Source organism: Myxocyprinus asiaticus, chromosome 12 (genome assembly GCF_019703515.2).
Source record: "Myxocyprinus asiaticus isolate MX2 ecotype Aquarium Trade chromosome 12, UBuf_Myxa_2, whole genome shotgun sequence".
In the NCBI taxonomy this organism is placed as follows: Eukaryota; Metazoa; Chordata; class Actinopteri; order Cypriniformes; family Catostomidae; genus Myxocyprinus; species Myxocyprinus asiaticus.
Window position 1 is genome coordinate 17,775,680 of NC_059355.1, and position 27,734 is coordinate 17,803,413.

General features: G+C 40.0%; 2 protein-coding genes and 1 pseudogene across 3 annotated transcripts in view; 1 reads left to right on the forward strand and 2 right to left on the reverse strand.

Moving 5' to 3' along the window:
* LOC127449017 (uncharacterized) overlaps positions 1-12,555 on the reverse strand; it is a 63,977-nt gene extending 51,422 nt beyond the window's left edge. The window contains exon 1 of one of the 2 annotated variants that reach the window (XM_051712092.1): positions 12,509-12,555. The gene's annotated coding sequence lies outside the window, so the exon portion shown is untranslated. The remainder of the gene's footprint in view (positions 1-12,508) is intronic. The other variant, XM_051712089.1, reaches the window with a different exon arrangement.
* Positions 1-27,734, forward strand: part of LOC127449037 (uncharacterized) — a 254,002-nt gene that overhangs the window by 71,099 nt on the left and 155,169 nt on the right. The window lies entirely within an intron of this gene.
* On the reverse strand, positions 19,263-27,608 carry LOC127449030 (3-mercaptopyruvate sulfurtransferase-like; annotated as a pseudogene).

The following is a 27,734-nucleotide window of genomic DNA, read 5'->3' on the forward strand; positions in this document are numbered from 1 at the left end:
AATTAGACTACAGACAAAGAGATCAGAATACAGATACGCTTGTTGTGAATAACTAATACTGATGAGGAAATGTGTACATTTTGATTGTATATTATAGTGTGGATTGTTTTTTACTGAATTATTTAAACATAAAAGCATTTCATAGGCACTACCCACCACTGTGTAACAATTATTTTTATTTTTTTTCCTGGGTAGTAAGTGTTATTTCCTAATTGCTTATGCCTCAAAGGATAGAAAACGTCCTGGTTACTTGCGTAACCTCCATTCCCTGATGGAGGGAATGAGATGTTGTGTCGATGTAGTGACACTAGGGGTCACTCTTGGGAGCCCGAGACACCTCTGGTCTTTGATAAAAGGCCAATGAAAATTGGCGAGTGGTATTTGCATACCACTCCCCCGGACATACGGATATAAAAGGAGCTGGTATGCAACCACTCATTCAGGTTTTATGCTGAGGAGCCGAGACAAGGTCCCGGCCATTTCAGCGGGTAGTTCAGCGTTGTGGTAGGAGGGACACAACGTCTCGTTCCCTCCATCAGGGAACGGAGGTTATGCAAGTAACCAGGACATTCCCTATCTGTCACACATCTGTCACTCACAACCATGTCTGGGTGGGCCAGTAGGGTGTTACCAGGATTACCTGCTCCTCATCCTCCCTGACCTTGCACAGGGTCTGTGCAAGTAGGCTCACTGGGGGAAACGCATATTTGCGAAGTCCAGGGGGCCATGCTGTGTGCCAGTGCGTCTATACCGAGAGGTGCCTCGGTCAGGGCGTACCAGAGCGGGCAGTGGGAGGATTCTTGGGAGGCGAACAGGTCTACCTGTGCTACCTGTCTGAATCGACTCCAGATCAGCTGGACCACCTGAGGGTAGAGACTCCACTCTCCCCTGAGGGTAACCTGCCGTTACAGCGTGTCTGCTGCATTGTTGAGGTTGCCTGGGATATGAGTGGCCGCAGCGACTTGAGGTGCTGCTGACTCCAGAGGAGGAGACGGCGGGCGAGTTGTGACATACAACGGGAGCGCAGACCACCTTGACGGTTGATATATGCTACCGTTGCTGTGTTGTCTGTCCGAACTAACACGTGCTTGTCCTGGATCAATGCCCGGAACCTCCGCAGGGCGAGCAGAATTGCCAGCAACTCGAGGCAGTTCATGTGCCAATGCAGCCACGGGCCCATCCATAAGCCGGTGGCTGCGTGCCCATTGCAAACAGCAGAATGCGTTTTTGCGTCAGCATCTTGAACGGGAGTCTGTGTATAGCCGGTTCAGTACTCGCAGGTCCAAGATTGGCCGCAACCCACCACCTTTTTTCGGTACAATGAAGTAGGTGCTGTAAAACCCCTTCTTCATCTCGGCTGGAGGGACAGGCTCTATTGCATCCTTCCGTAGGAGGGTAGCGATCTCCGTGTGCAAGGTAGCAGCGCTCTCGCCCTTCAAACAAGTGAAGTGGATGTTGCTGAACCTGGGCGGACGCCTGGCAAACTGAATCGCATATCCGAGTCAGACGGTCCGGATCAGCCATCGCGACGGATTGGAAAGTGCAAGCCACGCATCCAAGCTCCGAGCGAGGGGGACCAAGGGGACGAGGGGGGGAGCCCAGCTGAGGCTTCTGCGTCAGACTGGATGAGCCCGCTCTCCGATGCTGCGCTCCGAACAAGAGGTCGAACTCGGCGTGAGACAAGCCGGCGGACTCATCCGGAAGCCTGATCGGGGCAGACGAGCGTGCTGGGGAATGGGAGGTCTGTGGGGGGATACCCGGCAGAGGTGGTCCCATTGGGGTCCCCAAATCGCCTTCTTACGAAAGCAAGCCGCGACCGCAACGTTGCCATGGTCATGTTCTCACAGTGAGTACATGATCCATCCACGAACGCTGTCTCCATGTGGGTCACGCCCAGACACGAAAGACAGCAATCATGACCATCAGAAGTTGAGAGGTAACAACCGCAAACAAGAATAACACACAAACGGAAAGGCATGTTTAAAAAGATGCGTCTTTAAAAAGACGTTCCGTGTGTGCCGCTCTTTTAGAGAAATATACTTTTTCAGAAAAATATACTCTCTTTTTTCTGCCGAAGCGCCCAGGGGCGTTCTCTGCGGTGCACCAGTGCAGAGGAGGGAGAAGCTGCTGAAATGCACTGTCAGATCCAGCAGAGGTGAATGAACAGTCAGCTAAGTAAACATCGACCATTTGGCTCCGAAGAGAAAATCTGAATGAGTGGTTGCATACCAGCTCTTTTTATACCCGTATGTCCAGGGGAGTGGTATGTAAATACCACTCGCCAATTTTCATTGGCCTTTTATCAAAGACCAGAGGTGTCTCGGGCTCCCAAGAGTGACCCCTAGTGTCACTACATCGACACAACGTCGAGAGAGTGACAGATAGGGAATGGCTATTATTCCCCACAAACTTTGCTTTTGTGACCAGGACAGTGATATTTTGAAATGTACCTATTTCCAATGAGAAAACAAGCTAATTTGTGTCTTTTCGTTCACATAAAGTCCGAAAAAAACAACATATGAATCCAAATTAACATGTATTTATACTAAAGTAATATTCAAAGCCATGCTGGTCCATAACAAGTACCCGTCTCTTCCCCTGGCTCACTCGGTGCACCTCAAAGAGGATTACAACAGCATCAAGACCTTGCTGGATGCCTTGAAGTATGATGAGTATGGCTGGGAGGTCATAGGAGACTTCAAAATGGTGGCATTCCTGATGGGTCTCCAAGGCAGTTTTACCAAGTTACCCTGCTATCTTTGCCTTTGGGACAGCAGGGACACCAAGGCACACTACCACAGGAGGGACTGGCCACAACGGACCGAGTTCTCTATGGGAGGAACAACGTCAAGTGGGAGCCACTGGTGGACACCCGGAAGGTGCTGATGCCACCACTGCACATCAAATTGGGCCTTATGAAACAATTTGTCAGAGCTCTTAATAAGGAGTCGGCAGCCTTCAAGAACTTTCAAGACTTCTTCCCTAAGCATCTGAGGCAAAGGTGTCTTCGTCGGACCACAGATTTTGGATTCATATGTTGTTTTTTTATGACTTTATGTGAACGAAAAACACAAATCCGCCCGTTTTCTCATTGGAAAAAGGTACATTTCAAAATATCACTGTCCTGGTCACAAAAGCAAAGTTTGTGGGGAATAATAGTCATTTATAGTCACTTACTACCCAGGAACAAAAATTGTGTTACATAGTGTAATGTGTCTGTTAACTCTATATAACATTCAGTGTAACACTCATTGTGATCTGTGTAATTATCAGGAGCACAAATTCTGAAAACCTCTGACAGTGGTGTAAACTTTGCTCATAACTGACAGGACTTCCAGCACTTATATCTACATACACATTATGACATGATTTCCTCTTTAAAGGAAATCAATATGCTTAGTAAAACTATTGCATCAGTATTGACACAGTTCACATTAGTCGATGGTGAGTTGCATCATGTAGTCAGTGTCACACACATGTCAGTGTGTGGATGATATGATGCCTTAGTGGCAAATACACAATAATTAAGAAAATATCCACAAAATGTCCAATTTTTATTATGAAATGTTTTACCCCCTTTTTAGGTTCAATGTAAATAAATAAATAAATAAAGCATCTTTAAAATTCAAATAGAAAGGATTTTCTCAAGATAAGGGACTGTCAAAATAACCACTTTACCATCTGCGAGTGATTCTTTCCCTCAAACACACACACACACACACAGATGAACACAGTCACACACTGACAACTACAGCTAGAAGCCAAAACTGCTTATAATTATACCAAATAAAATGTTAAATAAAATTATAGTTAAAAAAAAGTTAGACAGGGTCAATGTCTATTAGTCAAGTAATGCAGTTATTAAGGTTGGAAAAACTTTGTGTGTGGCTTTACCACAATCAACCCACACTAACACACCACATATATTCTCGTACAGCATAAACAACTAGATAAAAAAATTTGCATTCTGAGACATCAAGAGAAGGCTCACTGCAAAGTGACTAGTTTTACAGTAAGGTGTTGTTATTTGCAAGGTATTATGGGAAAATGAACATTAAAAATCATGATACCATCTTTGTGAAAACTAGTGATATTTTGAACCATATATTTTGCGAATCTCCACTCTCTTCCTAACAGAATGGATGAACTACATCTTCTCACCTGCACAAACAAGGACTTTTCAACCTCTGCTGCCTTGTGCTTCACAGAAACCTGGCTAAGTGAAGCCATTCCGGACAGTGTGTTACATCTGCCGGGCTTCCAACTGTTCAGAGCAGATTGCATCGCGGAGTTAACGGGGAAAACGAGAGGCGGTGGAACATGCTTTTACATCAATGAAAGTTGGTGTACAGATGTAACAACGTTAAAGAGGATGTGCTGTCCTAATTTGGAAGCGCTCTTTATTAACTGTAAGCCGTTCTACTCGCCGCGGGGGTTTTCCTCGTTTATTCTGGTGAGTGTGTATATCGTGCCAAACGTGTGTTTGAATGCAGCGCTGCAACAGCTGGCTGATCAAATCACAGACACGGAACAACAATACCCGGACTCAGTTATTATTATTCTTGGGGATTTTAACAAAGCAAATCTCACACGTGAACTGCCCAAATACAAACAGCACATTACATGCCCCACCAGAGACAGGAACATACTGGATCATTGCTACATAACAATAAAGGATGCATATCGCTCTGTCCCTAGAGCAGCTTTGGGACTCTCTGATCACTGTCTGGTTCATCTTCTTCCAACCTACAGGCAAAAATTAAAATCAACCAAGCCAGTAGTAAGGACTGTAAAGAGATGGACCAGTGAAGCAGAGCGGGAACTACAAGCCTGCTTCGATTGCACGGATTGGAGTATTTTTGTGGCTGCAGCCACAGACCTGGATGAGCTCACAGATACTGTTACATCATATATCAGTTTCTGTGAGGATATGTGCATTCCTACTAGGAATTATTTAAAGTTCAACAACGACAAACCATGGTTTACAGCAGAGCTCAGGCAGCTTCGTCAGGCCAAAGAGGATGCTTACAGGGGTGGGGATAAAGTCTTGTACAATCAGGCCAGGAACACACTGAACAAGGAAATCAGAGTGGCTAAAAGAAGATACTCTGAGAAGCTGAAAAATAAGTTTTCAGCTAACGACCCTACATCAGTGTGGAGTGGCATGAAACAACTCACAAATTACAGGACTCCTACCCCCAACCCTGTGGTGGACCAACAACTGGCTGATGACCTGAATGTGTTCTACTGCAGATTTGAAAGGCCCAATCTCACACCCCACACCCACTCTGACCACCACTTCACACAAACACCAACACCTCCTGCAACCCCCCTCCTCCCCCCTCCTGCTACTCAACCTGCACTTAAGATCTGTGAAGATGATGTGAGCCATGTCTTTCGGAAACAAAAGACGAGGAAAGCTTCAGGCCCAGATTGCGTCTCACCAGCGTGTCTTCAATCCTGTGCTAACCAGCTGGCCCCCATCTTCACACAGATCTTCAATAGATCACTGGAGCAGTGTGAAGTCCCATGCTGCTTCAAATACTCAATCATTATTCCTGTCCCAAAGAAACCAAAAATCACAGGAATTAATCACTACAGACCTGTCGCCCTAATGTCTGTGGTCATGAATTCATTTGAGAGACTGGTGTTGGCCCACCTGAAGAACATCACTGGACCCTTTCTAGATCCCCTTCAATTTGCTTATCGAGCAAACAGGTCTGTGGTGATGCAGTCAACATGGGATTGCATCATATCCTGCAACATCTGGACTGACCAGGGACATATGCAAGGATCCTTTTTGTGGACTTCAGTTCGGCTTTCAACACCATCATCCCAGCTATACTCCAGAATAAATTACACCAACTCTCTGTTCCCATGCCTATCTGTCAATGGATTACCAGCTTTCTGACGGACAGGCAGCATCTTGTGAGACAGGGGAAACTCACTTCCAGCACCTGTACAATCAGTACTGGTGGCCCCCAGGGATGTGTGCTCTCCCCACTACTCTTCTCCCTCTACACCAATGACTGCATCGCCAAGGACCCCTCTGTCAAGCTCCTGAAGTTTGCAGACGACACCACTGTCATCGGTCTCATCTGAGATGACGTTGAGTCTGCATACAGAAGGGAGGTTGAACAGCTGGCTGTCTGGTGCAGTCAAAATAACCTTGAGCTGAACACGCTCAAAACGGTGGAGATCATTGTGGACTTTAGGAGTAACACCCCAACACTGACCCCCCTCACCATTCTAAAGAGCACTGTGGCAGCAGTGGAGTCATTCAGGTTCCTGGGCACTACCATCTCACAGGAACTGAAGTGGGAGACACACATTGACTCCATTGTGAAAAAGGCCCAGCAGAGGTTGTACTTCCTTTGCCAGCTGAGGAAGTTCAACCTGCCACAGGCGCTGCTGATACAGTTCTACTCAGTGGTCATTGAGTCTGTCCTCTGCACTTCAATAACTGTCTGGTTTGGTTCAGCTACGAAATCAGACATCAGAAGACTACAAAGGACAATTCGGACTGAGAGGATTATTGGTTGCCCCAAGCCCCCCCCCCCCTCCTTCAAGAACTATACACTTCCAGAGTGAGGAAAAAGGCTGGAAAAATCACTCTGGACCCCACTCACCCTGCCCATTACCTTTTTGAACTGTTGCCTTCTGGCCGACGCTTCAGAGCTCTGAGCACCAGAACCGTCAGGCACAGGAACAGTTTTTTCCCTCAAGCTATCCAACTCATGAACAGTTAAATTGCCCCATTGAGCAATAACTATGTGCAATACACAGTTTAGTCTTTTTTTTATATTTATCCAACACATCCAACCTCTTCTGCCATTTCATTCCTCTGAAAAAACAAAAACAAAACAAACAAACAAAAAAGTTGTATTTGCACTGTACATAATAGATAACAGATTTGTATTAGATTGCACTACGTATATGTATGTGTGTATGTATGTGTGTGTATGTTCGTATGTGTATAACTATTTTTTATTTTTTATTATCTATGTCTTGCTGCTGTTTTTGTATCGTTTTTGTATTGTTGTACACTGTATTGTTGTCACCAAGACAAATTCCTTGTATGTGTAAGCATACTTGGCAATAAAGCTGATTCTGATTCTGATTAGTGTTCTCTTGAGCTGGCACCTTGCACCTTCTTTATTATTATATTATGTTCATGCAGCCAGTATAATTGTGTTTTAGTAAAGTTGTTGCACTGTGCTACTTCAAGACAAAACTTAAGGTCAGACTGTAAGTCTGATCATAACTTTCAAATGCCAGTGTGTGTGGCAAAAGTGAATGCATTACACATAAATTATGTAATTAAAAACAGTGGAGGATATTTCAGCAATGTGATATCAGTAAACTGAATGTTTGTTGTTTCTGGTGAATTTATAGTAGAATATGAGTTGTCAACCAGACACACACAGAGATATCAACACTCGGCATACAAAACTCAACAATGGTGACAACTGAACATTAAAAAACAAGTAACTAAGACTTCAACAAAAATAAATGCAAAATAAACCAGTAAATAGTCAAACATCCATGTAATTTCTATATGCCGCAGTAAGCAACAACATAGTACCGTGAACATCACACTATTTCAGTTAATCTGTAAATATACAAGAGATTACTGTACTTAAATACATGAGTTGTATTAGCAAATACAGTGTGCAGCTGTCAGTATGGTATTATACTGAAATGTACTATGACAGTACGAGCTAGAGCTAAAAAACAAACAAACAGTTAATTACTGGTGAACCTGCTGCCAGTAACAAACTGTACAACACTGCTGACAGAATTTTACTGTAATTACTTTGATAAAGGTGGAGGTTAAAGGAATGTTCCCGGTTCAGTAGGCCTATAAGTTAAGCTGAATCGAAAGCATTTGTGGCATAATGTTGATTACCACAAAAATTTATTTTGACTCATCCCTCCTTTATAAAACAAAATAAAGTTAGAGTGAGGCACTTACAATGGAAGTCAGTGGGGACGATTTTTGGTGGGTTTAAAGACAGAAAAGTGAAGCTTATAATTTTATAAAAGCACTTGCATTAATTTTTCTGTAGTAAAACTTGTGTATTATTTGAGCTGTAAAGTTGTTCAAATCGTCATCTTAACAGTCATTTTAGGGTTTGTTGACATTACATCGTCATGGCTATAACTTTACACAGAAAAGGTTAGTAATGATTTTATCACACTAAAATCATGTTAACACACATATTGTTTACGTCTTATGGCTATAATTTTTAAACAGTGAGTATTTGAACAAAAAAAAAAAAAAAACAAACATAAAAATTGGCCCCATTGACTTCCATTTTAAGTGCCTCACTGGAACATAGATTTTTACTTATTTTAAAAAGAAAATTAGGGACGAGTCAAAATGTATTTTTGTGGTAATCAACATTATGCCACAAATGCTGTCGATTGAGCTTAACTTGAATTGAACCCGGAATACTCCTTAAAGTACATTAATATGTGATATTTTCAACTGTTTTGTCTGTCAGATCAAAAATCATAAGTCGTGATTGAGTCACTGAATCGGGGGAGAGCGGGGGCACAAACTAACGCGGGGCTAGTTGTAACACACGTGGTTTAAATGTTTCCACACACGCTGGTAAGACGAAACTTAATTTGTTTACTTATTGCCATATCAACAATGTGTAGATAAAAAAACATTGTGGAAAAATAAAAAAACGTTGGAAGATATCGCCAAAAGTCCATTTTAAAGTAGCAAGTAAAAATGTTTTTACTGTTTATTTAAAATGAGGCAAACTTGTTATCATTTTAATCTCCAATATTTTAGCTAGCATCTTACATAATCTTTTAATTCTCAGATAGCCATCAGAAGTGACCAGCCAGGTTTAAATCCCAGTTGCGCAGATGGGACACGTTGTAACACTGTTACAATGTGCCCCAATTACAAAAAACTATATGCAATTCCATGTGTGTGTGTGTGTGTGAGCGCACGGGAGTGTGTGTGTGTGTGTTTTGTCATCAATCCATGCATTATATCGGTCAATTCTGTGGCTTTGTTGTGTATTTATTGTCAAGTGTCAAAAATATTGCTATATTATATATGACAAAGTTAACAAATGGCTTTTATTGACATGAAAATGTAGTTTATCTTCTAGGCTTATTAATTAGATCAGATACAGTTGTTAGAGGGGGATTTTAAGCTGTTATGTGGTCTTATTACAATGTGCCCCTTAGCTGTTACAACTGTTGTAACATTTCACTTTCTTTTTTTGAGGTATATTGTGAAAAAATGATACGCTGTATTCATGAAACATGACCACATATGTGAAATAGATACATGTGAATTTAATGCGAAAAAAGAAAAATACATCGAACCCCAAGTACATTTACACAAACTTAAGAAAACTAAAAAGTGTAAGTTTGTGCCCACGCTCCCCACTAAGTGAAAACTGTTACACACACTAAGTTTTTGTTAAAATCAATATGAGCAAGAATAATAATAGAGATGCTTGTTATACTTGTTAGCTACTTTCTCACAGATCATATGCTTCATGAGATGTCAAAAATATGTTTTTTATGAAATTATTATTATTATTATTATTATTATTTTGCAAATTTGTATAGGACTTTGGGGAGAGCGGGTCACAAACTAACGCGAGGCTAGTTGTAACACACGTGGTTTAAATGTTTCCACGCTGGTAAGAGGAAACTTCATTTGTTTACTTGTTGCCATATCAACACTGTGTAGAGAGAAAAAAAAATGCGGCAAAATTCAAAAAAACTTTGGAAGATATCGCCAAAAGTTCATTTTTAAGTAGCAAAAGTAAAATTCACAAGGAAGTTAATTTTCATCTCTGTTTTTAGTGTTTATTTAAAATGAGGCAAACTTGGTATAATTTTAATATCCAATCTGTTAGCTAGCAACTTGCATAGTCTTTTAATTCTTATCTACCCAGCAGAAGTGACCAGCCAGGTTTAAATTCCAGTTGGCCGACGGGGTGCACTATATACAGTTGTGCTCAAAAGTTTGCATACCCTTGGAGAATTGGTAATATATGTACCATTTTTAAAGAAAACATGAGTGAGCGGTCAAAACACATTTCTTTTATTTCTTATGGGATTCATATTCAGCTGTAGATTATAACAGAATGGCACAATCATAAAACAAAACATGGCAACAAAGAAAAAAATGAAATGACCCCTGTTCAAAAGTCTGCATACCCTTAGTTCTTAATACTGTGTATTGCCCCCTTTAGCATCAATGACAACGTGCAGTCTTTTGTAATAGTTGTCTATGAGGCCCCAAATTCTTGCAGGTGGTATAGCTGTCCATTCATCTTGGCAAAATGCCTCCAGGTCATGCAAAGTCGTTGGTCATCTTGCATGAACCGCACATTTGAAATCTCCCCAGAGTTGCTCGATGATATTATGGTCAGGAGACTGTGATGGTCATTCCAGAACCTTCAGCTTTTTCTAATGTAACCACTGGAGGGTCAACTTGGCCTTGTGCTTAGGGTCATTGTCATGCTGGAAAGTCCAAGAGCGTCCCAGTGCAAACTGTCTGCCAGTATTTTCTGATAACATGCTGCATTCATCTTGCCATCAATTTTCACAAGATTCCCCCGTGCCTTTAGAGCTCACACACCCCCAAAACATCAGTGAGCCACCACCATGCTTCACAGTGGGGATGGTATTCTTTTCACTATAGGCCTTGTTGACCTCTCTCCAAACATAGCGCTTATGGTTGTGACCATAAAGCTCTATTTTGGTCTCGTCACTCCAAATTACAGTGTGCCAGAAGCTGTTAGGCATGTCAAGGTGTTGTCGGGCATATTGTAACCGGGCTTTTTTGTGGCATTGGCAACTTGACAATGCAGCTCATTTTTGTTCAAGTATTGTCATATATTGCTCCTTGAAACAACCACACCATCTTTTTCCAGAGCAGCCTGTATTTCTCCTGACGTTACCTCTGGGTTTTTCTTTGTATCCCAAACAATTCTTCTGGCAGTTGTGGCTGAAATCTTTCTTGGTCTACCTGACCTTGGCTTGGTTTCAAGACATCCCCAAATTTTCCACTTCTTAATAAGTGATTAAACAGTACTGACTGGCATTTTCAAGGCTTTGGGTATCTTTTTATATCCTTTTCCATCTTTATAAAGTTCCATTACCTTGTTACGCAGGTCTTTTGACAGTTCTTTTCTGTTCCCCATGGCTCAGTATCTAGCCTGCTCAGTGCATCCACGTGAGAGCTAACAAACTCATTTTACTATTTATACACAGACACTAATTGCAATTAAAAAATCCACAGGTGTGGGAAATTAACCTTTAATTGCCATTTAAACCTGTGTGTGTGTGTTGTGTGTCTGTAACAAGGCCAAACATTCAAGGGTATGTAAACTTTTGAGCAGGGCCATTTCGGTGATTTCTGTTATCATTATTATATAAAAAGGAACCAAACAGGGGCCTGGGTAGCTCAGTGGTAAAAGACGCTGGCTACCACCCCTGGAGTTCGCTAGTTCAAATCCCAGGGTGTGCTGAGTGACTCCAACCAGGTCTCCTAAGCCACCAAATTGGCCCAGTTGCTAGGGAGGGTAGAGTCCATGGGGTAACCTCCTCGTGGTCGCCATAATGTGGTTCGTTCATGGTGGGGCGCATAGTGAGTTGAGCACAGATGCCACGGTGGATGGTGTGAAGCCTCCACATGCACAATGTCTCCGTGGCAATGCGCTCAACAAGCCACGTGATAAGACGCGTGGGTTGATGGTCTCAGACACAGAGGCAACTGGGATTTGTCCTCCGCCACCAGGATTGAGGCGAATCACTACGCGACCACGAGGACTTAAAAGCGCCCTGGGAATTGGGCATTCCAAATTGGGTAAAAAAAAAAAAAAAAAAGGGAGCCAAACAACTATGTGAAAATAAATGGCTTCATATGATCACTACCCTTAAATCGATGCCAAAAGTTCACAATTTCTGCTAGGGTATGCAAAATTTTGAGCACAACTGTAAGTGAGGGCATCTAATAGACTTCCACTGATTTCATTGCAGGCTAATTATATTTTCTATCCCCTAACCCTAACTCTAAACCTAACCCTCACAAAAACCTGTGCACATCAGTAGATTTAAAGGTAAACAAGTTTTTTTTTTTTAACTAGTGAGGACCACCTAAAATGTCCTCACTAGTGGGTTTTCAACTAGTTTTACTATTTTAGTGAGGACATTTTCACAAATATAGTGAAACCTGCACACATACCATCACACACTGTGTGTGTTTACAAGAAAAGGAGCTGTTACATCCTCTCGCACTTCCGCTGTCACATCCTTCTTTCCACGATCTCTTACCACAAACAACACATCGAACAACCGTCAACAAAACACTTATCCGTCCATCCCAGCGGCCACAAGCATTCTAACACTTCGAGTGTGTAAATTAACATGCGTATGTTTTTTTATCTCTCTCTTCGGATTACCACTTTTACAACTGGCGGTTTTTAACAAAAGATATAATTAAATAACTTAAGACACTGACCTGCGCGCTGTCTGACTTCTCTTTGAACCAATCCCTGCTGGACCACAACTGACATTCACAAATACAAGAGTTTATCACATGAAAGGTTTCCTCTCTCTCTCTCTCTCTCTCTCTCTCTCTCTCTCTCTCTCTCTCTCTCTCTCTCTCTCTCTTGCGTTTGAAGAGTAAGAAGTGGTAAATCCCTGCGGTTTTCTTTTTTCTCGCTTCTGTAGAAACCGCGTCTCACTTCTCTAAAGAAAATCTTAAAAAAAAAAAAACGCGATTTCTTTCCTTAAAATGTTCCGTCACCGTCACAAAAATACAACTTCTTTTTATGACTAATGACGTTCTGCGGTGATTTGAGCTAAAAATATATAAATACAAGTAGGATGATGTTGAAAATTTTACATTTATGGAGCGTCTAAACGAATTAAATCACTTCTAAAATTGTCTATTACTGCACTTAACTGAACTAATGGAAGAAAACTCTTCACATCATGACAACTGTCATTAATTACTTTAAAATTATTAACCTACATTATAATGTTGTTTAAAACATAATTATAATAGCCCAAACAGATTAACAGACTTTAAAATGTATAGCCTAAAGCACGTGATGTCTGTTTAAGAGCGTTTCATCTGGAAAGCATCACATTCCAATTAACATCTGCTAGACATCTTAAAAAGATTAGAATTGCAAACATTCTAAATCATAAACATCTTAAAGACATCTGCTGAATTGACATCTGAGATGAAACGTCTCATCGACGTTTTGCAGATGAGCAAACAACCTAAAAAACGTGTCCTATCAGGATTACAACCTAATCCCGTTTAAATTCTATAAAATCAAGTTAAATGGATGCAAACAAAGATGTTGTTATAACACAATGACGAAAACATGTTTACAGTGTAACAGTGATGATTTAAAATGTTTGATACATGCATTATCAAATAGATATGCATATATGAGTGTATGGACTATTGATGTATTAAGTGAGTAAATTAGTATCCCAAAAAAATCATGCATGACTGGACAATACATTCCCACCTCAGATCTGTCGGGACTCTTCCGCCCCCTACAGACACACAAGAACAATACTTTCCAGACAAATTGCTGTGTGGTCCCTTGGAGAAGAACCTGGCTGCAGCCTGCAGAATGAGGCGGGGCTACATATGGGGCGGAGCTATATGTGTCGCCCAAAACCTACTCTTATTGGCTTGTTCATCTTTTATAGACATACATGATAGATGTTGTCATGGTTGCAGGTGTTATCATTGTTTGAGAGAAAATGAATAGTTGAGCCAAATGATTTGGTTATAGTGCTACTGTGCACATACTGTACTATGTGATACTCAGTCCTAAATTCCATGGATTTTATCCTACGTAAAAAGTGAGGAATAAATCGGGATTTAAAGGCTGAAACTGACGTGAAAATGTTCTTAAAGAAAGGCCAACTGAGAAGCATGTATGAAACGTGTTTTTTTTTTAATTTTATTTTATTTATTTATTTTTTTGTGCTCATGCACCATCAGTACAGTATTAACAGTAGATTATATATGCCTCATGCAATATGCCTTATTATCTGTTGTAACAAACTATTCATTAAATGCCGATGGTTTCTGTGTGCATGTCAATTAGAAAGTAATTTTTGACGAGATAACGGAGCACACATTTTTGGAGCGAGGATGAGAGATAATCGTTTACCACCCTTCAAATAAATGAATATGAATCAACATAGAATACAAGCGAAAGCACCGCAACTATCTTAAGAATGGAATAGCAATTTTCATCAATTCATCAGCCTCTTGTTTACTATTGTTGAGGGCATAAATTAAAAAGACTAAATTCCCAAAATGCAGTGTAATCAATAGATCGAGCAGATAAGGTTGGCGTTCATAAAGCAAACTTGGTCAATGAATGAATCTATTATTAATTAGGCAAAATAATCACTCATGATGATGAGCTGTTATGGCAGAAACCGGGAGAGTAAAAGTGCATGCATAACTGCTCTAGTTTTTCGAGAACAGCCAATTGCATACAAGCACATGCCTTATGAATGAATGAACGATCGAATGAACGAATGAATGAACGAACGAAAGAACGAATGAACAACGTGTATTTGTATTCTGTCCACAAATATTATGATATTTGAAAACACATTTATACTAAGAATCATTATGTTGGGGGGGGGGGGGGGTGCCTGGATAGCTCAGTGAGTATTGCCACTGACTACCATCCCTGGACTCACGAGTTCGAATCCCAGGGGTGCTGAGTGACTCCAGCCAGGTCTCCTAAGCAACCAAATTGGCCCGGTTGCTAGGGAGGGTAGAGTCACATGGGGTAACCTCCTCCTGGTCACCATAATGTGTGGTTCTTGCTCTCAGTGGGGCAGGTGGTGAGTTGTGCATGGATGCCGCAGAGAATAGCATGGGCCTCCACATGTGCTACATCTCCGCTGTAACACGCTCAACAATCCACGTGATAAGATGCGCAGATTGACAGTCTCAGACCAGGCATCTGAGGGTACGTTTACACAACAACGATGTACTAAAAATGGAAAAGTTTTTCCTTTGCGTTTTTGAAAAGTTTTGTGTACTGACAACAACATTGTCAAAATTATCCCCGTTCACACGGATCCACGAAAACAACTAAAAACGCTGTATTATGCATGCCAGGCCAGTAGTTGGCGATGTCACTTTGTAAAGAAACACTACGCACCTGAGCACATAAGCATTCTTCCACAGAGCGGTGAATACAAACAATGAAGATGGCGATCGCTGGTCGTAGTAGTGATACAATAAACTCAATCTTGAGCAGCACAAACACAGTCCTGTAGTCCGCCATTGTAGTTTTGAAAATTGAAAAAAAAAAAAAAAAAAAAAAAAGAATCATTATGTCTTTAAAACTTTTGTGAGAATAGGAGTGTAATTTACAGTTAATTTACAGAAGATGGTGCTGTTGGTTTTCATAACCCATATGTCGGGTGCATTTGCATCAGAACTAATAACAATGCAATAACAGTTGTGTGTGTGTGTGTCATATATATTAAAATGTTTATATTACAACAATTCTAATACACTTTTTTCATTTTCACTCAATGGTGATATATATATATATATATATATATATATATATATATATATATATATATATATATATATATATATATATATATATAACATTTTATTGATCATTTATTAATTTCTCTAACCATGCGTTATAATGAAGGCTTTGTGAAATTGCAACTTTTTGAATTACAGATTTGAATGACAGCAGACACATCAACACTTTTGTTCATCATTCCATGCGACTCAGTCCTGCTAAATTTGTTTGAAATGACACGTGAGGTACAACACAAAGTCATATCACTTATGAGATATAGCACTAAAATCAAAAGTATCTTGCTAAATAATTTTAACACTGACTATGACCGCATTAATACTAGAGTTGAATCTTCGCCATAGTAGGATTAGTAATTTTGCCCTCCGCTCATGTTTTCAACAAGACTAAAACAACAACATGCTGCATGCTCAGTCTGACTCCTGCATTTGTTTGCAAATAACTGAGGTACAACACAATTTCATATCACTGACGAGCCACAGCACTATAATCAAAATTATCAGGCTGAACTATTTTAAAATGCATTTCGTATAATGTACACCTATAAAAGATGACCGAGCCAATGAGAGTAAGTTATGGGCGGAGCGACACATTTAGCCCCAAGTGAATGGGTCAAGCCGTAAAGGTTAAAATACTCACCATTTAAAAAGTATAAGCACAAGACATAAACAATTTGTTAACATGTTTTTACTGTGATAAAATCACTTACTAAACTTTTCTGTGTAAAGTTATAGTACATTTTACAATGTAATGTCAACAAACCCTAAAATGACTTTAAAAATTACAATTTAAACAACTTTACAGCTGAAATAATACACAAGTTTTAACAGAAAAATTAATGTAAGTGCTTTCATAAAATTATAAGCTTCACATTTCTGCCTTTAATCCAAAAATTGGCCCCATTCACTTCCATTGTAAATGTCTCACTGTAACCCAGACTTTTTTTATTTTTATAAAAGGAGGAACGATTAGAAATACATTTTTGTGGTAATCAAAATTACACCACAAATGCTGTTGATTGAGCTCAACTTGTATTGAACCCAGACTATTCCTTTAAAACACCTCATAATGTTAGTGTGTGTATCTCTGTGTGTGTGTTTGAGTGGGGTGGGGTCGGACAATAATCTCTTAGAGGGTCACACATGTCAGTGCTGCACAAGATAATACACTAAACAAACAAACTGACTTTCCAACGCTGAGAGCTCGGAACAAAGTGAAAAGAGCTACTGTTCAACCATCACAGCATTAATTAATATAATGTAACAATTAAATAAAGTAGACACAAAAACTACTTGTAATTTTTTCTAACACATTTTAGAGTAATAGTAAAGTCATCAAAACTATGAAAACACAAAAGAAAGTATGAGAATTGCATGAAAAATATGAAACAAATCAAATCTATATTTGAGCTTCTTCACACTCTGAACATTCTCTTCATATGAGCAGCTTCATGAGGAGTTCACGTGTGCTGGACACTATTTGGCTAATTTTACCTCACTATCTGCTGCAACTCATACACTTCAAAATACTTCAAAAATTAAATTCTAGTTTTATAAAGTGCATGGGCACAATTTCTAGTTGTCTACAAAAGAAATCTGTTGATTAATGAAATAATAAAAGATGATGCGCATAAAGAATCACATTAAGCAAATGCTTTTATACAAATACACTTTTTTAAGTTTTATTTTTAAATTGTTTATTAATTGCTTGTTATATTTAAATACATTTCAAACATTAAATGAAAATTATTTCACGACTATTTATTTGTCAATTTATAATGAATGCGATTTTTTAATTTACAATTTTATTTTCAAATTAATAATGGATTCCTTTCTCATGTGAGGATCAAAGGTCAGGGTTCAAACACACAACATGATGTGGAGAATGATTGTCTTTAGAATAAACATTATCAACATCATTCTGCTCTGGAGAGATCTGCGGTATGTTCACAATGAGGTCCATTTCTAAGCAAAATTCTACTTCTGCAAAAACTTTAGCTAACTAATTGTTGAAATTTAATGCATGACAACGAACAAACACCCTCTAGCCAGGTAGCTGTCTCATATTCATTTCTTACCAGTGGTCTGGCTGTGTTTCTCCTCTTTCTTTTTATTTTGTCACCCAACTTGTAGGTGCACTTCATGATGTGGAAAAACTCTGTGAGCGTGGCACATCTAGCTACAACTCCCTCCTTGCAGTTCCATTCTCCCTTCTCTCTCGAGCCACAAGGGGCCCCCATATAACTGCCTCATTGAGCCATAAAAGCTGCCTGAGTCTTACTCTCAGCTTTTAGTATATTTAGAAAAACAAAACAAAATTATCTTGCTTTGCGGGTCCCCCTGGTGGCTCGGGGACCCTAGCGGCCTCTTTTACCGCTTATTTCTAGAAACAGCCCTATTCACTGTGTTCCTCTGTGTTTGTGAAGTAAGACAAACATAAACCTTGGTCAGGGAATCGACTGTGACATTAAAGCACTACAGTCAAATAAACTCAGCTGTCCTGAATAAATAAAAATGATGAAAGTATCAAATGCACAATCTCAGAATGAGACAATTATATAATTGAGATGCATCTGATGTTCCTCAGTGTGTGCATCAGCAATATCCACTGTTAGTCTCAGAATCTGAACTTTTATCCAGTTACATCATAGAGCTGTTCACGTTGTAGTCTGAAAAACCTGGAAGACAATTGACTTATCGCTAAGCTCTGCCCCCCTTTGTTATGGTTGCTCGTTCTGACAAGCTCTGCAGAACTCCCCATTGGAATGAATGGGAGATCGCTGTGAACGGAGTGGTTTTTGGCTAAATATTCTCATAAACTGAATTAATAATATTCTTATGTGGGCTGGAATGAAGGGTGACATTGTAAAGCATATTTATTTGATGTTTATTTATCAGCTCAAATAATAAACAAGTTTTAACAGAAAAATTATTGTGTGCTTTTATAAAATTATAAGCTTCACATTTCTGCCTTTAAACCCTCAAAAAATTGGCCCCATTCACTTCCACTGTAAGTGCCTCACTGTAACCCAGATTATTGTTTTTTTTTTTTTTTTTAAGAAAAGGAGGAACGAGTCGAAATTATATTTTTTGCATTATGCCACAAATGCTGTCAATTGAGCTTAACTTGTAGTGAAGCTTGAATATTCCTTTTAAACCCCTCTCAGGCTGGTTGAGACTCTCAGTTCTCAAAAGAATTCTTGCCCTCTTCTGACTGAGATCTGTCACACTCACTGAATAAGAATGGAGGGGTGACAGACAAAATGACACCAAATGACTTTTATCTCGATTCCCTGACACATGAAAGTTGTGGAAATAAGTACCATGTGAACAAACAAATTGTAATAGGACTGAATTAGAATGCGATTCATAGAGTAATTTGAATTAGTCGTTTAATGGTAGGAGAGCCCTAGAAAAAAAAAATGCTTGGTTACAAATATACATTTGTGATATGTGGCTTAGTGTTAGCACAGGAAAAGGTCTGGATAAGATCTGAGCAGAACATTGGCTTGGTCTCTGATGAAGTGTTTGTGTCGTGGCAACTATCATACTGAACTCTAGCGTTCAGTGATGTTGACTGAAAATTTAAGTGCCCAGTAGTGTAGAATGGAAGCCATGTCTCTGCAAACACATACAGGAGGATTCTCCAGATCCATCACAGATTTTTCCTGTGGCCCTCAGAGATCACATGCTCGGGTACGGCTCTCGTGTACCACTCACACCAAGCGCTGTTGTACACGCTAACGTCTGTGTGACCACACTCATGGGCCGCCAGGGCCACGTGGCATGCAGTAACTCCTGAGCAGCAGGCCATGCACAGTGGCCGCTGTAGATCAATGCTTTCAGTCTTAAACAACGCCCTCAGATGGTCTGGAGGAAACAGAAGTCCAGCAGGAGTGAGGAATGAGGTGAAAGGCATGTTGATGGAGCCGGGGATGTGACCAAACTCAGTGTCTAAAACACAACAACATTCACTCCAACAAATGAGAAGTCCAGATGATGTCTAATGTGACTTTTTTTATTCTCAAATGCAGTCATATAGGACCGGGACTAGTTGTCACACAAGGTTTTGAGTCAAAAGTCTAATTACACTAATGTGTGATTTATATGTTTGTTTCAAACAAAGTTCAAAACTGTCTTGAATGAATATTCTATCTGTAATGCAAGTTAAAATTAATTTCGACTCGTTCCTCCATATCTTTAATAAAGCAAAAATCTGTTCCAGTGAGGCACTTACAATGGAATTCAATTGGGCCAATCCATAAACATTAAAATACTCACTGTTTCAAAAGTATAGCCACAAGACAATAATATGTGTTAACATGATTTTAGTGTGATAAAATCGCTAAGTAACCTTTTCTGTGTAACGTTATATCCAATTTTACAACTTTGTTTCCATGATGACGTAACATCGGTGACAAATAACTAGATGTTCATCCACCTAGAACAGTAGTCTGCTGCAAAAACAATGTTTTAAACAACTTTACATTCAAATAATACACAAGTTTTAACAGAAAAATGTGCTTTTTTTTTTTTTTTTTTTTTTTTTGTAATTACAATTTTTTATTTATTCAAAGAAGAAAAAACACAACAGAGAAAAACACAATATATACACACCGAATCAACATTTAACTTTTAACCCTCATTAATATCCCTCCCCAAACACCAACCCCACCCTACCCCAAAGAACACCCCTGTGGTCACATAAAATAATACACACACACAAACAATAAAATAAAAAATAAATAAATAAAAATAAATAAAAAATAAAATATATAATAAACATGCATAATTAAACTAAACATCTCTCTCCTCATCCCTTCCCCTAGAGTCCCCCAAAACTGCCAGATACCTACCCCACTTCCTGAAAAATAAGTCCTCCAGCCCCAGCCTTCCATCTATCATCTTCTCAAAAACCGTCACCCTCCCCATCTCCGCACACCATTCCGGAAATGGTGGCGCTCCGTCTGACTTCCAACCCCTTAAAATAATTTGTCTGCCAATCATCACGCCAGTCAGAACCTAATTTTTTATATATTTGTCCCCCAAATTTATAACTTTCCCATTGCCTAAAATGCAAAGTCTGGGCAAAGTAGAATTTGAGTGCCCAGAATGTCACACAAATAATTCTGAACCTTTAACCAAAAATCTTGGATTTAACGCATCCCCAAAAAACATGGGTTGTGTATCCAACTTCTGATTGGCATCACCAGCAGGTGGGTGTGTCTTTAAGACCAAGCCTATATAATCTAGAGGGGGTTCAATAAAATATTTGTAAAATCTTAAATTGCATAAGGCGAACCCTTGCATCTCCAGATGCAGACTTGACATTTTTCAGAATCTTAGTCCACACTCCATCCTCCAATACAAAGTTCAAATCTTTCTCGCATAATCTCTTAATAGAAGTTAAAGCTCCATCCCCCAGACTCTGAATCAACAGGGAGTAATACACTGATGCCTCATGACCTTTCCCAAAAGCAGTAATCACCTCACCCAAAGTATCTGCCATTTTAGGGGGGTACGTGCTACTCCCAAAAACAGTACAGAGCAGGTGGCGCAGTTGTAAATACCTATAAAACTGAGATCTGGGAATCCCAAAATGATGACCCAAATTCTCAAAAGATCTCAACACTTCACTCTCATACAGGTCACTGAGTATAGCAACCCCCCCTCACAATCCACTCTGACCAACAGAAAGGGGACTTGTTGATACATAATTTTGGGTTAAGCCATATGCTCGAGGCAACATTTAAATAAATGTCCGAATTAAATACTCTGGCCACTCTTATAGGGGCTAGGACTTCCTGTTCTATAGAAAACTAGGGAGGGGCTCTTTCAGGTGGAAGCGACCAATGAGCCAAATGCCTGAGACATCTATAGGGAGTGACTGTAGCAGGTAGTTGAATTTTGGAATACAGTTCATTTTAATAACATTAACCTTCCCAATCATCGATAAATGTAATGAAGCCCATCTGACCACATCGCTCGAAAATCTTTTAATTAAAGGGTCAAAATTAACTCTAACTAAATCAGGCAAATTTACTGGGAATAAAATACCCAAATACTTAATGCCCTGTTTGGGCCAATGGAAGGTGCCCGGCTGGAAGGCCATTACTGGGCAGTACACTGTCAGAGCTAAAGCTTCAGATTTAGACCAATTGACTTTGTATCCTGAGAGCTTGGAAAAGGAATTAATAATTCTTTGGAGGCAAGGCATAGATCTAGCTGGGTCAGAGACAAATAATAAAATATCATCTGCTTAAAGCAAAAGCTTATGCACCATACCTCCCGCCACCACACCTGGAAAATCATCCTCCTTTCTTATCGTGGCTGCTAATGTTTCCAGGACAAGACAGAACAATAATGGGGAAAGAGGGCAACTCTGCCGAGTGCCCCTATTCAGAGTAAAATAATCTGAAATTAATCCATTTGTTTGTACCACTGCTATATTCGCTACTGACCACATGATATTGATGAGACGCCTGATGTTATCAGAAGAGCTGCGGCCCCAAATAAACCCCACCTGATCTATATGTATAAGAGATGTCATAACTTTACTTAACCGGTTAGCCAAAATGTTTTATAAAATTTGTACATCTAGCTGGATCAGGGAAATTGGATGGTAACTTTTACACTCACTTGGATCTTTGTCCTTTTTAAGGATCAGACTGATCCGGGCTTGTGTTATGGTTGGCGGAAGCTTTCCATTCTTTAATGATTTTGTATAAACTTCTAACAAAAGTGGAGCCAATTCTGTAGCATAAGATCTGAAAAATTCAGTGGTAAAACCATCTGGCCCTGGAGCCTTGCCAGTAGGCAGGGCCTTAATTACCTCGTCAATCTCCTCCAAGTTTCTCTCAAAATCAAGAGAGTTTTTTTGCTCAGTTGTCAATTTAGGAAGTTCTAATGGTTCCACAAAGTTTCTAATATCTTCATTAGTAGACGAAGACGTGGAACTATAAAGATCAAGATAGAATTCTTTAAAGGCATTATTAATATCAATGGCCGAGGTAAAAATTTCACCCCCAGCAGATTTCACTGAGGGAATGGTAGAAAAAGACTCTCTCTGTTTTATATATCTAGCCAGAAGCTTCCCTGCTTTGTCCCCTGACTCAAAATATGACTGTCTAACCCTGAATAACCAAAACTCCACTTTCCGCGACAAAATAGTATTATAACTGTATTTCAATCATGTCAATTCTCTGAGGCCATCAGATGACATTCTGCGCTTCAGCTCTGCCTCTGCACTTTTAATATTCCCTTCCAACTCCACGAGTTCTCGTGCTTTGGATTTTTTGATGAATGAGGCATAGTGTATGATCCGACCCCTAAGAACCGCCTTAAGTGCCTCCCAAGCCACGCCCACAGAGGATACTGAGGACCAGTTGGTCTCCATATAAACACTGATTTCAGTCTTTAACATTTGTTGGAAATCAGGATTTTGCAAAAGGGATACATTAAAGTGCCAACTATATGATTTCTTTTTCTCCGTATGTGGCAACACCTCTAAACTCACCAGGGCGTGATCTGAGACTAAGATGTTTCCAATTGGGCAGTCAACCACAGATGAAATGAGGGACTTAGATATATAAAAAAAAATCTATTCTAGAATAAATCTTATGGACTGATGAAAAAAATGTATTGTCTCTACCAGATGGGTTCAAAAGTCTCCAAATATCTGCAAGACCAAGATTTTTGCACCTCCTGTTAAGTGTCACTGTTGCTCTAGTTGGGCTTACACACTTTTGCTTCACTATGATCAAGGACTGCATCCATCAATAGATTAAAATCTCCTCCCAATATTATATCATGAGGGGTGCCAGCGGCTTGCAACATCCCTTCAAGATCTATAAAAAAGCTCTGATCGTCAGTGTTAGGTGTGTAAATTTTAGCCAAAATCAAACTTTGCCCCTGAATTTCTGCTAAAACAATAATGACTCTTCCTGATTTATCTTTGATCTGTTTGAGAAATTTGAATTGTAGATGTTTACTTATCAATGTAATGACCCCCCTGCTCATTCTTTAGCCAGCACTAAAGAAAATATGTCCACCCCATATCTTCCCAAATTTTTCAGCTTCCTGCTGGGAAAGGTGCATTTTTGAAGAAACACTATATCATATTTCTTACGTTTAAGAAAAGAAATAACCTTCCTTCTTTCTAATAGGGTGCCCCAACCCATTCACATTCCACGTGGAGAGAGATAATTCCCTCATATTAACATTTAACATTTGATATAATAGAAAAAATAAATCTTGTGTCAAAAACAAGATTATACAGACCACATTCCAACATTATTGCAACAATCAAACTCCCCCCCGAACCAAACAAACAGAAAAAAGAAAAATGTGCGCATTAACCCTGCGCACGACAGCCCCAACCGGTGTCAATCCCTCTAAACTCAAACAGTCCATGTACGCCTACGAGAGCCCCTGCGACAACTTTGCCATCGGATTGCTCTAGCCAGTGCTTCTGCACAAATTTTGTAAGGCAAAATTACATAACAGAAAATACTTTGTAAAACAGACCCCAGCCAATAGGCAGAATAAACACAAAGAACATATAGATTCATTCACAGAATTGACTCGGTGTTTTCCTCCACAAAACAAATTCCAGCTGATATAAAGCCGTTCAGTTTCCTCGGACAGACAAACAATTGTTCAGTGAGCCGGCTGTTATGAGTACAGCAGATGACGAAATCATTCTAATGTCCCTTAAAAAATATTCCACAAAAACTAACTCCAGCCAACAGGAGGCATAAGCACAAAGAACGAACAGAATCAACCACAACTGTCCCGGAGGAGTGTTATTCAACAAAACAAGCTCCAACCGCTAGGCAGAACCAGCACGAAAAAACAGAACAGGCGCCTCGATTTCTCGAATGGCCAAGTGTGTATTGAGCAAGTCAAGTTCACTCGGAGGCTGCATAAAAAAAATACGCCATGACTTAGTCCGTCAACTTTATAAAAGACATCCTTGTGTAGGCATGAAGATATTTTGCAGTCGTTCTTAGTATCCATTCTCAATCTGGCTGGGAACTTCATTGTAAAAGCGATCATCCGTCCATGTAAAAGTTTCTTGAAGGAGTCATTCCACAAAACAAACTCCATCCGCTAGACGGAGCCAGCGCAAAAAGAAACAAAAATGGCGCCCAGCTTCCTTAGACAGCCAGAGTAAGTACAGCGAGTTAATCCACTCTGGAGCTACATGAAAAACCCCAAATGGCTTACTCACCCATTGTTTTTATAAAAGACAGTGCTTGCTTCGGGCACGTAAATACCCTGCAACCATCCTTCGTTTCTATTCTCAGTCTGGCCGGAAACATCAGTGCAAAAGCGATCTTCCGTTGATGTAAGAGTTTTTTACTTCCTTGAACCGATCGCGTTTCACTCTTGTCAAATTCGCAAAGTCCGGGAACAAGAAAATATTGTGATTCTTCCAAGAAAGCTTTCCTTTGCTTCTCGTCTCGCGTAACACAAGATCTTTATCGGATGATCTCAGAAATTTGGCCAGAATTGATCTGTGCCTGTCTCCCTCAGCAGATCTGTGAGCCGGGACTCTGTGAGCTCGCTTGATTTCCAGTTTATGGCCTGTTATGTCGAGCAGACTCGGGAACAGCTCATCCAGGAATTTCACCATATCTATGCCCTCTTCATGCTCGGGAATTCCAACAATTCGTGTATTGTTCCTTCGATTCCTATTTTCAAGATCTTCCAATTTTTCCAAAATGGATTCCAAATCTGTTTTTGACGCGGGCGGATTAGCGGATAATTCCCTTTCCGATGATTCAAGATAATCGATACGTCTTTCAACTTCTGCCACTCGTGACCAACTCAGAGAATTTTGTTTCCATCACCGTAATCGATTGACGTATTACAGCGAGATCCTCCAAGTCAGCAACAACCTTCGTCAGCACCACTGAGATGTTGGACAGTTGACGCTGAATTTCTTCTCCCAAGGTGCCATCCAAATTGAATCCCCGGTCCACAGGCCCACCAGAGGTTTCAGCTAGAGTACGTACTGTAAGTGTCTTTTAATGTCTCCAGAGTCTGAGGATTTTGACTTCGCCATGTTTACCTCAAAGAGCAAATATGTAACTGGGTGTATCAAATCTCACCGAATTAAACATGAAAATAATAAAAAAACTATCAAAGAGTGCAGAGCCAGTCGCTCACAACCCCTCAATGTAAGTGCATTGTAAGTGACTCACTGGAACCTTCATTTTTGCTTTTTTAAAGAAAAGTACGGACGAGTCGAAATACATTTTTGAGATAATCAACATTATGCCACAAATGATGTCGATTGAGCTTAACTTGTATTGAATATTCCTTTAAGTCAGGATAAGTTTAGTCAGTTCTCTCCTCCAAACTAAAATTCCAATATGCCTTTGGTTAAAAAAGTTAACAAAATCTGTCATTAAGACAAAAGTCAACAATATAATGAAGGTAGACTTTAACTGAAAATTTGAACTGTTCTCAAGACAAGAGTATTTTTCATAAATATTATAATGCGAGTTGTCACATATGTGCAAAACCTATCCAAAACAATTGTGTGATCATTTTATATCTTACATTTTTGCTGTTTTACAGATTGTTTTGTTTTAGAATAATTTTACCAGTAACACTGGTAAAATAGCTAGTTTAGTCAAGACTTTAAAAAAAAGTCACCATAACAGTTCATAAGCACTCATTATTGTTGCGATATCAGTAATTTAAAGGGATAGTTAACACTAAAATGAAAATGCTATCATCATTTAGTCACCCTCACGCCATCCCAGATGTGTATGATTTTCTTTCTTCTGCAGAACACAAATTACATTTTTTAGAAGAATATTTCGGCTCTGTAGATCCATACAATGCAAGTGAATGGTGACCAAAACTTTGAAGCTCAAAAAAGAACATAAAGACAGCATAAAAGTCCATACGTCCATACAATATTTAATGTCTTTAGAAGTAATATGAAAGGTGTGTGTGAGAAACAGATCAATATTTAAAGTCCTTTTTTTTTTACTATAAATCTCCACTTTCACATTCTTCTTTTGTTTTTGGCGATTCACATTCTTTGTGCATATCGCCACCTACTGGGCAGGGAGGAAAATTTATAGTAAAAAAAAAAAAGGACTTAAATATTGCTCTGTTTCTCTCCACATCTATCATATCGCTTCTGAAGACATGGATTCAACCACTAGAGTTGTATGGGTTAATTTTATACTGCCTTTATGTGCTTTTTGGAGCTCCAAAGTTCTGGTCACCATTCACTTGCATTGTAGTAACCTACAGAGCTGATATATTCTTCTAAAGATCTTAATTTGTGTTATGTAGAAGAAATAAAGTGTTACACATCTGGGATGGCATGAGGGTGACTAAAAGATGATAGCATTTTCATTTTGGGGTTAACTATCCCTTTAAAAGTTTGATGGAAATGCGACTTGCTGTCTCTGGATCGACTCCTCTGAATCGACCAGCTGGACGCGTGTCCACAACCTGAAATGTCTTCGTGTCCAGATTGTCCAGAATGTCCTGGTATGTTTTGACCCACGATCGCTTCAGAGACGCGCTGTACTCTGCCGGTTCTGGTCTCTTGTCCTCATCTGTGACCTGAAAACCCTCTGCGACCCAGTGTTTCAACCCCCCCCCCCCCCCCGTTCAGGACCGACACCGAGCGGTGACCGAACACCCGGAATATCCACCACACTCGTGACGAGGAAAACGCGCCGTGCTCGCTGGCGTCATACACGACCATATGAGAATCATTGGAGATGCCCAAACTCCCGACGTATTCTGAGAAGGTGCTGACCGGAGGGAGCATGTGGTCTCTGCACCGGTCCATGTCAATGAACGCAGCTCCGGGAACGTGTCTATTTTTGAAGTCCGGCTCGGCGTTCCGCAGAAGTTTCGGCAGGTACCATGACGCGTCCAGAACGCGCAGGTGAGCCGCAGCTCTGCTCTGGAGCAACTTTGTGAGCCACTTTGCACTGACAAGAGCTTTAGTCTGGAGAGCCATCGCAGCTTTACTCAGCGCAGATGAGCAGAACTGACAGAGAGATAACGCACCAGACTGAACACAACTATTGCATCCAGCCGGAAGAGGGGTTTCACTCCCTGAACTAATGCTGCCTTCATGTGCTAT